Genomic DNA, 13,732 nt, shown 5'->3' on the forward strand with positions numbered 1-13,732 from the left:
AGAAACTGCATTAAAGAAGGGGTGCACCGGTCCTGGAGATACTGCAATACCAGGTCAATGCGTGGAGTGGACAGAGCAAGCTCTTTTTCCATCTCCCTGTTCTAAAAATCCATTTAATATATGGTCCCCAGATAGGGGACGTATCAGATATTAAACTGATAAGAACAGATACTACACTTGATCTTAGCCAAAAGGCCGAGAAGCGATAACCAGAATTGGTTTACGACTACGGTGCCACCCAAGGATTCTGAAAAGTCCATTTGTGGAGATGGCCACCTGGACTCCCGTTAAGAAGACATGCTGTCAACCTCTAGATCCCTCACATGCCTGCACTTTTCGGCTTGCTGCTGCTGCAATCCACGCGTTTTAGATCTGCATAACTCCACCTCTTTTAGCACAGTACCCTCAACCCCCGGCTGTTCCCACCCGCCTCAACACCGTTGGAAGGGAGGAGAACCAATTAAGGCGGGGGGGGGGGGGTGGAACGAGCAGCTGTCTACCCTTAGCAGGAGGGTTGCTGATTAATTACCTCTCCTGCTGCTGCTGCTGCTGGCTGTCCAGCAGCAGACTGAAGGTGGCTGCTGCTGTGCGCAGGTATATAAAGGCTCAGAGCCTATTATGACACGCGCAGCCAGCGTTCCATTGCCACATTCCGTCTACTGCAGGCGGGATACCTGGATGGCTGAATGTCACTGAGAAGCTCACAGAGACCGCCATAAGCAACAGTTTAAAAGAATGCCACAGACTAATCAACCAAACTTTTTGGGTTGGCTTCTCTTTTATAGTCTGCAGGCATTAAATGAATGAAGTCAGTGTTCCAGCAGAGGGAGACAACGTTTCAGAAAAGGCATTGTAGCAAACCAAAAAAGAAATTTTAAGCGCAGCAGAGTAACCAGCTCACATACCTGTTAGCTCAGGTGAGTTTAAAAGGCTGCTGTTGATAACAAGGGCATTTGCTAAATAGATGGTGTGTGTGCAACAATATACTGAAAGGTCAATTATATTGTGCAGCTTATCTCACCACCTGTAGTTATTTAGGTGAAAGCTCCAAAATGCTTGCCTAATATGTCTGTTTATCCAAAAGGAAGTATAGAGGGAGAGCTAGATAGATAGCATTGCATTACATTACATTACATGGCAATGCAATGCACAGTTGCTGAAGTTGAACCAAAATGAGCTTGTCATCTGGCTTCTGCAACTTTTAACATGAAAAATCCAATGAGGAGAAGAAAAGCAAAGCCAAAGAGTCCATCCCAAAATCCGACAAACAAGCAAAATGAACAAAAAGCATTGAATTCAATTCTTTCTGATTTTAGAAACTGCATTAAAGAAGGGGTGCACCGGTCCTGGAGATACTGCAATACCAGGTCAATGCGTGGAGTGGACAGAGCAAGCTCTTTTTCCATCTCCCTGTTCTAAAAATCCATTTAATATATGGTCCCCAGATAGGGGACGTATCAGATATTAAACTGATAAGAACAGATACTACACTTGATCTTAGCCAAAAGGCAGAGAAGCGATAACCAGAATTGGTTTCCGACTACGGTGCCACCCAAGGATTCTGAAAAGTCCATTTGTGGAGATGGCCACCTGGACTCCCGTTAAGAAGACATGCTGTCAACCTCTAGATCCCTCACATGCCTGCACTTTTCGGCTTGCTGCTGCTGCAATCCACGCGTTTTAGATCTGCATAACTCCACCTCTTTTAGCACAGTACCCTCAACCCCCGGCTGTTCCCACCCGCCTCAACACCGTTGGAAGGGAGGAGAACCAATTAAGGCGGGGGGGGGGGGGTGGAACGAGCAGCTGTCTACCCTTAGCAGGAGGGTTGCTGATTAATTACCTCTCCTGCTGCTGCTGCTGCTGGCTGTCCAGCAGCAGACTGAAGGTGGCTGCTGCTGTGCGCAGGTATATAAAGGCTCAGAGCCTATTATGACACGCGCAGCCAGCGTTCCATTGCCACATTCCGTCTACTGCAGGCGGGATACCTGGATGGCTGAATGTCACTGAGAAGCTCACAGAGACCGCCATAAGCAACAGTTTAAAAGAATGCCACAGACTAATCAACCAAACTTTTTGGGTTGGTTTCTCTTTTATAGTCTGCAGGCATTAAATGAAAGAAGTCAGTGTTCCAGCAGAGGGAGACAACGTTTCAGAAAAGGCATTGTAGCAAACCAAAAAAGAAATTTTAAGCGCAGCAGAGTAACCAGCTCACATACCTGTTAGCTCAGGTGAGTTTAAAAGGCTGCTGTTGATAACAAGGGCATTTGCTAAATAGATGGTGTGTGTGCAACAATATACTGAAAGGTCAATTATATTGTGCAGCTTATCTCACCACCTGTAGTTATTTAGGTGAAAGCTCCAAAATGCTTGCCTAATATGTCTGTTTATCCAAAAGGAAGTATAGAGGGAGAGCTAGATAGATAGCATTGCATTACATTACATTACATGGCAATGCAATGCACAGTTGCTGAAGTTGAACCAAAATGAGCTTGTCATCTGGCTTCTGCAACTTTTAACATGAAAAATCCAATGAGGAGAAGAAAAGCAAAGCCAAAGAGTCCATCCCAAAATCCGACAAACAAGCAAAATGAACAAAAAGCATTGAATTCAATTCTTTCTGATTTTAGAAACTGCATTAAAGAAGGGGTGCACCGGTCCTGGAGATACTGCAATACCAGGTCAATGCGTGGAGTGGACAGAGCAAGCTCTTTTTCCATCTCCCTGTTCTAAAAATCCATTTAATATATGGTCCCCAGATAGGGTACGTATCAGATATTAAACTGATAAGAACAGATACTACACTTGATCTTAGCCAAAAGGCCGAGAAGCGATAACCAGAATTGGTTTCCGACTACGGTGCCACCCAAGGATTCTGAAAAGTCCATTTGTGGAGATGGCCACCTGGACTCCCGTTAAGAAGACATGCTGTCAACCTCTAGATCCCTCACATGCCTGCACTTTTCGGCTTGCTGCTGCTGCAATCCACGCGTTTTAGATCTGCATAACTCCACCTCTTTTAGCACAGTACCCTCAACCCCCGGCTGTTCCCACCCGCCTCAACACCGTTGGAAGGGAGGAGAACCAATTAAGGCGGGGGGGGGGGGGGGTGGAACGAGCAGCTGTCTACCCTTAGCAGGAGGGTTGCTGATTAATTACCTCTCCTGCTGCTGCTGGCTGTCCAGCAGCAGACTGAAGGTGGCTGCTGCTGTGCGCAGGTATATAAAGGCTCAGAGCCTATTATGACACGCGCAGCCAGCATTCCATTGCCACATTCCGTCTACTGCAGGCGGGATACCTGGATGGCTGAATGTCACTGAGAAGCTCACAGAGACCGCCATAAGCAACAGTTTAAAAGAATGCCACAGACTAATCAACCAAACTTTTTGGGTTGGTTTCTCTTTTATAGTCTGCAGGCATTAAATGAAAGAAGTCAGTGTTCCAGCAGAGGGAGACAACGTTTCAGAAAAGGCATTGTAGCAAACCAAAAAAGAAATTTTAAGCGCAGCAGAGTAACCAGCTCACATACCTGTTAGCTCAGGTGAGTTTAAAAGGCTGCTGTTGATAACAAGGGCATTTGCTAAATAGATGGTGTGTGTGCAACAATATACTGAAAGGCCAATTATATTGTGCAGCTTATCTCACCACCTGTAGTTATTTAGGTGAAAGCTCCAAAATGCTTGCCTAATATGTCTGTTTATCCAAAAGGAAGTATAGAGGGAGAGCTAGATAGATAGCATTGCATTACATTACATTACATGGCAATGCAATGCACAGTTGCTGAAGTTGAACCAAAATGAGCTTGTCATCTGGCTTCTGCAACTTTTAACATGAAAAATCCAATGAGGAGAAGAAAAGCAAAGCCAAAGAGTCCATCCCAAAATCCGACAAACAAGCAAAATGAACAAAAAGCATTGAATTCAATTCTTTCTGATTTTAGAAACTGCATTAAAGAAGGGGTGCACCGGTCCTGGAGATACTGCAATACCAGGTCAATGCGTGGAGTGGACAGAGCAAGCTCTTTTTCCATCTCCCTGTTCTAAAAATCCATTTAATATATGGTCCCCAGATAGGGGACGTATCAGATATTAAACTGATAAGAACAGATACTACACTTGATCTTAGCCAAAAGGCCGAGAAGCGATAACCAGAATTGGTTTCCAACTACGGTGCCACCCAAGGATTCTGAAAAGTCCATTTGTGGAGATGGCCACCTGGACTCCCGTTAAGAAGACATGCTGTCAACCTCTAGATCCCTCACATGCCTGCACTTTTCGGCTTGCTGCTGCTGCAATCCACGCGTTTTAGATCTGCATAACTCCACCTCTTTTAGCACAGTACCCTCAACCCCCGGCTGTTCCCACCCGCCTCAACACCGTTGGAAGGGAGGAGAACCAATTAGGGCGGGGGGGGGGGGTGGAATGAGCAGCTGTCTACCCTTAGCAGGAGGGTTGCTGATTAATTACCTCTCCTGCTGCTGCTGCTGCTGGCTGTCCAGCAGCAGACTGAAGGTGGCTGCTGCTGTGCGCAGGTATATAAAGGCTCAGAGCCTATTATGACACGCGCAGCCAGCGTTCCATTGCCACATTCCGTCTACTGCAGGCGGGATACCTGGATGGCTGAATGTCACTGAGAAGCTCACAGAGACCGCCATAAGCAACAGTTTAAAAGAATGCCACAGACTAATCAACCAAACTTTTTGGGTTGGTTTCTCTTTTATAGTCTGCAGGCATTAAATGAAAGAAGTCAGTGTTCCAGCAGAGGGAGACAACGTTTCAGAAAAGGCATTGTAGCAAACCAAAAAAGAAATTTTAAGCGCAGCAGAGTAACCAGCTCACATACCTGTTAGCTCAGGTGAGTTTAAAAGGCTGCTGATGATAACAAGGGCATTTGCTAAATAGATGGTGTGTGTGCAACAATATACTGAAAGGTCAATTATATTGTGCAGCTTATCTCACCACCTGTAGTTATTTAGGTGAAAGCTCCAAAATGCTTGCCTAAAATGTCTGTTTATCCAAAAGGAAGTATAGAGGGAGAGCTAGATAGATAGCATTGCATTACATTACATTACATGGCAATGCAATGCACAGTTGCTGAAGTTGAACCAAAATGAGCTTGTCATCTGGCTTCTGCAACTTTTAACATGAAAAATCCAATGAGGAGAAGAAAAGCAAAGCCAAAGAGTCCATCCCAAAATCCGACAAACAAGCAAAATGAACAAAAAGCATTGAATTCAATTCTTTCTGATTTTAGAAACTGCATTAAAGAAGGGGTGCACCGGTCCTGGAGATACTGCAATACCAGGTCAATGCGTGGAGTGGACAGAGCAAGCTCTTTTTCCATCTCCCTGTTCTAAAAATCCATTTAATATATGGTCCCCAGATAGGGGACGTATCAGATATTAAACTGATAAGAACAGATACTACACTTGATCTTAGCCAAAAGGCCGAGAAGCGATAACCAGAATTGGTTTCCGACTACGGTGCCACCCAAGGATTCTGAAAAGTCCATTTGTGGAGATGGCCACCTGGACTCCCGTTAAGAAGACATGCTGTCAACCTCTAGATCCCTCACATGCCTGCACTTTTCGGCTTGCTGCTGCTGCAATCCACGCGTTTTAGATCTGCATAACTCCACCTCTTTTAGCACAGTACCCTCAACCCCCGGCTGTTCCCACCCGCCTCAACACCGTTGGAAGGGAGGAGAACCAATTAAGGCGGGGGGGGGGGGGTGGAACGAGCAGCTGTCTACCCTTAGCAGGAGGGTTGCTGATTAATTACCTCTCCTGCTGCTGCTGCTGCTGGCTGTCCAGCAGCAGACTGAAGGTGGCTGCTGCTGTGCGCAGGTATATAAAGGCTCAGAGCCTATTATGACACGCGCAGCCAGCGTTCCATTGCCACATTCCGTCTACTGCAGGCGGGATACCTGGATGGCTGAATGTCACTGAGAAGCTCACAGAGACCGCCATAAGCAACAGTTTAAAAGAATGCCACAGACTAATCAACCAAACTTTTTGGGTTGGCTTCTCTTTTATAGTCTGCAGGCATTAAATGAATGAAGTCAGTGTTCCAGCAGAGGGAGACAACGTTTCAGAAAAGGCATTGTAGCAAACCAAAAAAGAAATTTTAAGCGCAGCAGAGTAACCAGCTCACATACCTGTTAGCTCAGGTGAGTTTAAAAGGCTGCTGTTGATAACAAGGGCATTTGCTAAATAGATGGTGTGTGTGCAACAATATACTGAAAGGTCAATTATATTGTGCAGCTTATCTCACCACCTGTAGTTATTTAGGTGAAAGCTCCAAAATGCTTGCCTAATATGTCTGTTTATCCAAAAGGAAGTATAGAGGGAGAGCTAGATAGATAGCATTGCATTACATTACATTACATGGCAATGCAATGCACAGTTGCTGAAGTTGAACCAAAATGAGCTTGTCATCTGGCTTCTGCAACTTTTAACATGAAAAATCCAATGAGGAGAAGAAAAGCAAAGCCAAAGAGTCCATCCCAAAATCCGACAAACAAGCAAAATGAACAAAAAGCATTGAATTCAATTCTTTCTGATTTTAGAAACTGCATTAAAGAAGGGGTGCACCGGTCCTGGAGATACTGCAATACCAGGTCAATGCGTGGAGTGGACAGAGCAAGCTCTTTTTCCATCTCCCTGTTCTAAAAATCCATTTAATATATGGTCCCCAGATAGGGGACGTATCAGATATTAAACTGATAAGAACAGATACTACACTTGATCTTAGCCAAAAGGCAGAGAAGCGATAACCAGAATTGGTTTCCGACTACGGTGCCACCCAAGGATTCTGAAAAGTCCATTTGTGGAGATGGCCACCTGGACTCCCGTTAAGAAGACATGCTGTCAACCTCTAGATCCCTCACATGCCTGCACTTTTCGGCTTGCTGCTGCTGCAATCCACGCGTTTTAGATCTGCATAACTCCACCTCTTTTAGCACAGTACCCTCAACCCCCGGCTGTTCCCACCCGCCTCAACACCGTTGGAAGAGAGGAGAACCAATTAAGGCGGGGGGGGGGGTGGAACGAGCAGCTGTCTACCCTTAGCAGGAGGGTTGCTGATTAATTACCTCTCCTGCTGCTGCTGCTGCTGGCTGTCCAGCAGCAGACTGAAGGTGGCTGCTGCTGTGCGCAGGTATATAAAGGCTCAGAGCCTATTATGACACGCGCAGCCAGCGTTCCATTGCCACATTCCGTCTACTGCAGGCGGGATACCTGGATGGCTGAATGTCACTGAGAAGCTCACAGAGACCGCCATAAGCAACAGTTTAAAAGAATGCCACAGACTAATCAACCAAACTTTTTGGGTTGGCTTCTCTTTTATAGTCTGCAGGCATTAAATGAATGAAGTCAGTGTTCCAGCAGAGGGAGACAACGTTTCAGAAAAGGCATTGTAGCAAACCAAAAAAGAAATTTTAAGCGCAGCAGAGTAACCAGCTCACATACCTGTTAGCTCAGGTGAGTTTAAAAGGCTGCTGTTGATAACAAGGGCATTTGCTAAATAGATGGTGTGTGTGCAACAATATACTGAAAGGTCAATTATATTGTGCAGCTTATCTCACCACCTGTAGTTATTTAGGTGAAAGCTCCAAAATGCTTGCCTAATATGTCTGTTTATCCAAAAGGAAGTATAGAGGGAGAGCTAGATAGATAGCATTGCATTACATTACATTACATGGCAATGCAATGCACAGTTGCTGAAGTTGAACCAAAATGAGCTTGTCATCTGGCTTCTGCAACTTTTAACATGAAAAATCCAATGAGGAGAAGAAAAGCAAAGCCAAAGAGTCCATCCCAAAATCCGACAAACAAGCAAAATGAACAAAAAGCATTGAATTCAATTCTTTCTGATTTTAGAAACTGCATTAAAGAAGGGGTGCACCGGTCCTGGAGATACTGCAATACCAGGTCAATGCGTGGAGTGGACAGAGCAAGCTCTTTTTCCATCTCCCTGTTCTAAAAATCCATTTAATATATGGTCCCCAGATAGGGGACGTATCAGATATTAAACTGATAAGAACAGATACTACACTTGATCTTAGCCAAAAGGCAGAGAAGCGATAACCAGAATTGGTTTCCGACTACGGTGCCACCCAAGGATTCTGAAAAGTCCATTTGTGGAGATGGCCACCTGGACTCCCGTTAAGAAGACATGCTGTCAACCTCTAGATCCCTCACATGCCTGCACTTTTCGGCTTGCTGCTGCTGCAATCCACGCGTTTTAGATCTGCATAACTCCACCTCTTTTAGCACAGTACCCTCAACCCCCGGCTGTTCCCACCCGCCTCAACACCGTTGGAAGAGAGGAGAACCAATTAAGGCGGGGGGGGGGTGGAACGAGCAGCTGTCTACCCTTAGCAGGAAGGTTGCTGATTAATTACCTCTCCTGCTGCTGCTGCTGCTGGCTGTCCAGCAGCAGACTGAAGGTGGCTGCTGCTGTGCGCAGGTATATAAAGGCTCAGAGCCTATTATGACACGCGCAGCCAGCGTTCCATTGCCACATTCCGTCTACTGCAGGCGGGATACCTGGATGGCTGAATGTCACTGAGAAGCTCACAGAGACCGCCATAAGCAACAGTTTAAAAGAATGCCACAGACTAATCAACCAAACTTTTTGGGTTGGTTTCTCTTTTATAGTCTGCAGGCATTAAATGAAAGAAGTCAGTGTTCCAGCAGAGGGAGACAACGTTTCAGAAAAGGCATTGTAGCAAACCAAAAAAGAAATTTTAAGCGCAGCAGAGTAACCAGCTCACATACCTGTTAGCTCAGGTGAGTTTAAAAGGCTGCTGTTGATAACAAGGGCATTTGCTAAATAGATGGTGTGTGTGCAACAATATACTGAAAGGTCAATTATATTGTGCAGCTTATCTCACCACCTGTAGTTATTTAGGTGAAAGGTCCAAAATGCTTGCCTAATATGTCTGTTTATCCAAAAGGAAGTATAGAGGGAGAGCTAGATAGATAGCATTGCATTACATTACATTACATGGCAATGCAATGCACAGTTGCTGAAGTTGAACCAAAATGAGCTTGTCATCTGGCTTCTGCAACTTTTAACATGAAAAATCCAATGAGGAGAAGAAAAGCAAAGCCAAAGAGTCCATCCCAAAATCCGACAAACAAGCAAAATGAACAAAAAGCATTGAATTCAATTCTTTCTGATTTTAGAAACTGCATTAAAGAAGGGGTGCACCGGTCCTGGAGATACTGCAATACCAGGTCAATGCGTGGAGTGGACAGAGCAAGCTCTTTTTCCATCTCCCTGTTCTAAAAATCCATTTAATATATGGTCCCCAGATAGGGGACGTATCAGATATTAAACTGATAAGAACAGATACTACACTTGATCTTAGCCAAAAGGCCGAGAAGCGATAACCAGAATTGGTTTACGACTACGGTGCCACCCAAGGATTCTGAAAAGTCCATTTGTGGAGATGGCCACCTGGACTCCCGTTAAGAAGACATGCTGTCAACCTCTAGATCCCTCACATGCCTGCACTTTTCGGCTTGCTGCTGCTGCAATCCACGCGTTTTAGATCTGCATAACTCCACCTCTTTTAGCACAGTACCCTCAACCCCCGGCTGTTCCCACCCGCCTCAACACCGTTGGAAGGGAGGAGAACCAATTAAGGCGGGGGGGGGGGGTGGAACGAGCAGCTGTCTACCCTTAGCAGGAGGGTTGCTGATTAATTACCTCTCCTGCTGCTGCTGCTGCTGGCTGTCCAGCAGCAGACTGAAGGTGGCTGCTGCTGTGCGCAGGTATATAAAGGCTCAGAGCCTATTATGACACGCGCAGCCAGCGTTCCATTGCCACATTCCGTCTACTGCAGGCGGGATACCTGGATGGCTGAATGTCACTGAGAAGCTCACAGAGACCGCCATAAGCAACAGTTTAAAAGAATGCCACAGACTAATCAACCAAACTTTTTGGGTTGGCTTCTCTTTTATAGTCTGCAGGCATTAAATGAATGAAGTCAGTGTTCCAGCAGAGGGAGACAACGTTTCAGAAAAGGCATTGTAGCAAACCAAAAAAGAAATTTTAAGCGCAGCAGAGTAACCAGCTCACATACCTGTTAGCTCAGGTGAGTTTAAAAGGCTGCTGTTGATAACAAGGGCATTTGCTAAATAGATGGTGTGTGTGCAACAATATACTGAAAGGTCAATTATATTGTGCAGCTTATCTCACCACCTGTAGTTATTTAGGTGAAAGCTCCAAAATGCTTGCCTAATATGTCTGTTTATCCAAAAGGAAGTATAGAGGGAGAGCTAGATAGATAGCATTGCATTACATTACATTACATGGCAATGCAATGCACAGTTGCTGAAGTTGAACCAAAATGAGCTTGTCATCTGGCTTCTGCAACTTTTAACATGAAAAATCCAATGAGGAGAAGAAAAGCAAAGCCAAAGAGTCCATCCCAAAATCCGACAAACAAGCAAAATGAACAAAAAGCATTGAATTCAATTCTTTCTGATTTTAGAAACTGCATTAAAGAAGGGGTGCACCGGTCCTGGAGATACTGCAATACCAGGTCAATGCGTGGAGTGGACAGAGCAAGCTCTTTTTCCATCTCCCTGTTCTAAAAATCCATTTAATATATGGTCCCCAGATAGGGGACGTATCAGATATTAAACTGATAAGAACAGATACTACACTTGATCTTAGCCAAAAGGCAGAGAAGCGATAACCAGAATTGGTTTCCGACTACGGTGCCACCCAAGGATTCTGAAAAGTCCATTTGTGGAGATGGCCACCTGGACTCCCGTTAAGAAGACATGCTGTCAACCTCTAGATCCCTCACATGCCTGCACTTTTCGGCTTGCTGCTGCTGCAATCCACGCGTTTTAGATCTGCATAACTCCACCTCTTTTAGCACAGTACCCTCAACCCCCGGCTGTTCCCACCCGCCTCAACACCGTTGGAAGGGAGGAGAACCAATTAAGGCGGGGGGGGGGTGGAACGAGCAGCTGTCTACCCTTAGCAGGAGGGTTGCTGATTAATTACCTCTCCTGCTGCTGCTGCTGCTGGCTGTCCAGCAGCAGACTGAAGGTGGCTGCTGCTGTGCGCAGGTATATAAAGGCTCAGAGCCTATTATGACACGCGCAGCCAGCGTTCCATTGCCACATTCCGTCTACTGCAGGCGGGATACCTGGATGGCTGAATGTCACTGAGAAGCTCACAGAGACCGCCATAAGCAACAGTTTAAAAGAATGCCACAGACTAATCAACCAAACTTTTTGGGTTGGTTTCTCTTTTATAGTCTGCAGGCATTAAATGAAAGAAGTCAGTGTTCCAGCAGAGGGAGACAACGTTTCAGAAAAGGCATTGTAGCAAACCAAAAAAGAAATTTTAAGCGCAGCAGAGTAACCAGCTCACATACCTGTTAGCTCAGGTGAGTTTAAAAGGCTGCTGTTGATAACAAGGGCATTTGCTAAATAGATGGTGTGTGTGCAACAATATACTGAAAGGTCAATTATATTGTGCAGCTTATCTCACCACCTGTAGTTATTTAGGTGAAAGCTCCAAAATGCTTGCCTAATATGTCTGTTTATCCAAAAGGAAGTATAGAGGGAGAGCTAGATAGATAGCATTGCATTACATTACATTACATGGCAATGCAATGCACAGTTGCTGAAGTTGAACCAAAATGAGCTTGTCATCTGGCTTCTGCAACTTTTAACATGAAAAATCCAATGAGGAGAAGAAAAGCAAAGCCAAAGAGTCCATCCCAAAATCCGACAAACAAGCAAAATGAACAAAAAGCATTGAATTCAATTCTTTCTGATTTTAGAAACTGCATTAAAGAAGGGGTGCACCGGTCCTGGAGATACTGCAATACCAGGTCAATGCGTGGAGTGGACAGAGCAAGCTCTTTTTCCATCTCCCTGTTCTAAAAATCCATTTAATATATGGTCCCCAGATAGGGGACGTATCAGATATTAAACTGATAAGAACAGATACTACACTTGATCTTAGCCAAAAGGCCGAGAAGCGATAACCAGAATTGGTTTCCGACTACGGTGCCACCCAAGGATTCTGAAAAGTCCATTTGTGGAGATGGCCACCTGGACTCCCGTTAAGAAGACATGCTGTCAACCTCTAGATCCCTCACATGCCTGCACTTTTCGGCTTGCTGCTGCTGCAATCCACGCGTTTTAGATCTGCATAACTCCACCTCTTTTAGCACAGTACCCTCAACCCCCGGCTGTTCCCACCCGCCTCAACACCGTTGGAAGGGAGGAGAACCAATTAAGGCGGGGGGGGGGGGGGTGGAACGAGCAGCTGTCTACCCTTAGCAGGAGGGTTGCTGATTAATTACCTCTCCTGCTGCTGCTGCTGCTGGCTGTCCAGCAGCAGACTGAAGGTGGCTGCTGCTGTGCGCAGGTATATAAAGGCTCAGAGCCTATTATGACACGCGCAGCCAGCGTTCCATTGCCACATTCCGTCTACTGCAGGCGGGATACCTGGATGGCTGAATGTCACTGAGAAGCTCACAGAGACCGCCATAAGCAACAGTTTAAAAGAATGCCACAGACTAATCAACCAAACTTTTTGGGTTGGCTTCTCTTTTATAGTCTGCAGGCATTAAATGAATGAAGTCAGTGTTCCAGCAGAGGGAGACAACGTTTCAGAAAAGGCATTGTAGCAAACCAAAAAAGAAATTTTAAGCGCAGCAGAGTAACCAGCTCACATACCTGTTAGCTCAGGTGAGTTTAAAAGGCTGCTGTTGATAACAAGGGCATTTGCTAAATAGATGGTGTGTGTGCAACAATATACTGAAAGGTCAATTATATTGTGCAGCTTATCTCACCACCTGTAGTTATTTAGGTGAAAGCTCCAAAATGCTTGCCTAATATGTCTGTTTATCCAAAAGGAAGTATAGAGGGAGAGCTAGATAGATAGCATTGCATTACATTACATTACATGGCAATGCAATGCACAGTTGCTGAAGTTGAACCAAAATGAGCTTGTCATCTGGCTTCTGCAACTTTTAACATGAAAAATCCAATGAGGAGAAGAAAAGCAAAGCCAAAGAGTCCATCCCAAAATCCGACAAACAAGCAAAATGAACAAAAAGCATTGAATTCAATTCTTTCTGATTTTAGAAACTGCATTAAAGAAGGGGTGCACCGGTCCTGGAGATACTGCAATACCAGGTCAATGCGTGGAGTGGACAGAGCAAGCTCTTTTTCCATCTCCCTGTTCTAAAAATCCATTTAATATATGGTCCCCAGATAGGGGACGTATCAGATATTAAACTGATAAGAACAGATACTACACTTGATCTTAGCCAAAAGGCAGAGAAGCGATAACCAGAATTGGTTTCCGACTACGGTGCCACCCAAGGATTCTGAAAAGTCCATTTGTGGAGATGGCCACCTGGACTCCCGTTAAGAAGACATGCTGTCAACCTCTAGATCCCTCACATGCCTGCACTTTTCGGCTTGCTGCTGCTGCAATCCACGCGTTTTAGATCTGCATAACTCCACCTCTTTTAGCACAGTACCCTCAACCCCCGGCTGTTCCCACCCGCCTCAACACCGTTGGAAGAGAGGAGAACCAATTAAGGCGGGGGGGGGGTGGAACGAGCAGCTGTCTACCCTTAGCAGGAGGGTTGCTGATTAATTACCTCTCCTGCTGCTGCTGCTGCTGGCTGTCCAGCAGCAGACTGAAGGTGGCTGCTGCTGTGCGCAGGTATATAAAGGCTC

The 13,732-nt window shown here is 45.4% G+C and overlaps 11 non-coding genes across 11 annotated transcripts; all 11 read right to left on the bottom strand.

Annotated features, from left to right (window-relative positions):
- Positions 1–16: 16 nt before the first annotated feature.
- On the bottom strand, positions 17–207 carry LOC141187253 (U2 spliceosomal RNA). Its single transcript, XR_012261456.1, has one exon. It is a non-coding gene; the product is annotated as a U2 spliceosomal RNA (small nuclear RNA).
- Positions 208–1,330: 1,123 nt separating this feature from the next.
- On the bottom strand, positions 1,331–1,521 carry LOC141184105 (U2 spliceosomal RNA). The gene has a single exon (XR_012258892.1). It is a non-coding gene; the product is annotated as a U2 spliceosomal RNA (small nuclear RNA).
- A 1,123-nt stretch (positions 1,522–2,644) lies between these two features.
- On the bottom strand, positions 2,645–2,835 carry LOC141185089 (U2 spliceosomal RNA). Its single transcript, XR_012259784.1, has one exon. It is a non-coding gene; the product is annotated as a U2 spliceosomal RNA (small nuclear RNA).
- Positions 2,836–3,954: 1,119 nt separating this feature from the next.
- Positions 3,955–4,145, bottom strand: LOC141187254 (U2 spliceosomal RNA). The gene has a single exon (XR_012261457.1). It is a non-coding gene; the product is annotated as a U2 spliceosomal RNA (small nuclear RNA).
- A 1,122-nt stretch (positions 4,146–5,267) lies between these two features.
- On the bottom strand, positions 5,268–5,458 carry LOC141187255 (U2 spliceosomal RNA). The gene has a single exon (XR_012261458.1). It is a non-coding gene; the product is annotated as a U2 spliceosomal RNA (small nuclear RNA).
- A 1,123-nt stretch (positions 5,459–6,581) lies between these two features.
- Positions 6,582–6,772, bottom strand: LOC141184107 (U2 spliceosomal RNA). The gene has a single exon (XR_012258894.1). It is a non-coding gene; the product is annotated as a U2 spliceosomal RNA (small nuclear RNA).
- Positions 6,773–7,893: 1,121 nt separating this feature from the next.
- On the bottom strand, positions 7,894–8,084 carry LOC141184109 (U2 spliceosomal RNA). The gene has a single exon (XR_012258895.1). It is a non-coding gene; the product is annotated as a U2 spliceosomal RNA (small nuclear RNA).
- Positions 8,085–9,204: 1,120 nt separating this feature from the next.
- Positions 9,205–9,395, bottom strand: LOC141187256 (U2 spliceosomal RNA). Its single transcript, XR_012261459.1, has one exon. It is a non-coding gene; the product is annotated as a U2 spliceosomal RNA (small nuclear RNA).
- Positions 9,396–10,517: 1,122 nt separating this feature from the next.
- LOC141184110 (U2 spliceosomal RNA) lies at positions 10,518–10,708 on the bottom strand. The gene has a single exon (XR_012258896.1). It is a non-coding gene; the product is annotated as a U2 spliceosomal RNA (small nuclear RNA).
- A 1,120-nt stretch (positions 10,709–11,828) lies between these two features.
- Positions 11,829–12,019, bottom strand: LOC141187257 (U2 spliceosomal RNA). The gene has a single exon (XR_012261460.1). It is a non-coding gene; the product is annotated as a U2 spliceosomal RNA (small nuclear RNA).
- A 1,124-nt stretch (positions 12,020–13,143) lies between these two features.
- Positions 13,144–13,334, bottom strand: LOC141184111 (U2 spliceosomal RNA). Its single transcript, XR_012258897.1, has one exon. It is a non-coding gene; the product is annotated as a U2 spliceosomal RNA (small nuclear RNA).
- Positions 13,335–13,732: the final 398 nt, after the last annotated feature.

This window comes from Phyllobates terribilis, unplaced genomic scaffold, assembly GCF_046119375.1.
Source record: "Phyllobates terribilis strain yellow unplaced genomic scaffold, ASM4611937v1 Scaffold_40__1_contigs__length_11209783, whole genome shotgun sequence".
NCBI classification, from domain to species: domain Eukaryota; kingdom Metazoa; phylum Chordata; class Amphibia; order Anura; family Dendrobatidae; genus Phyllobates; species Phyllobates terribilis.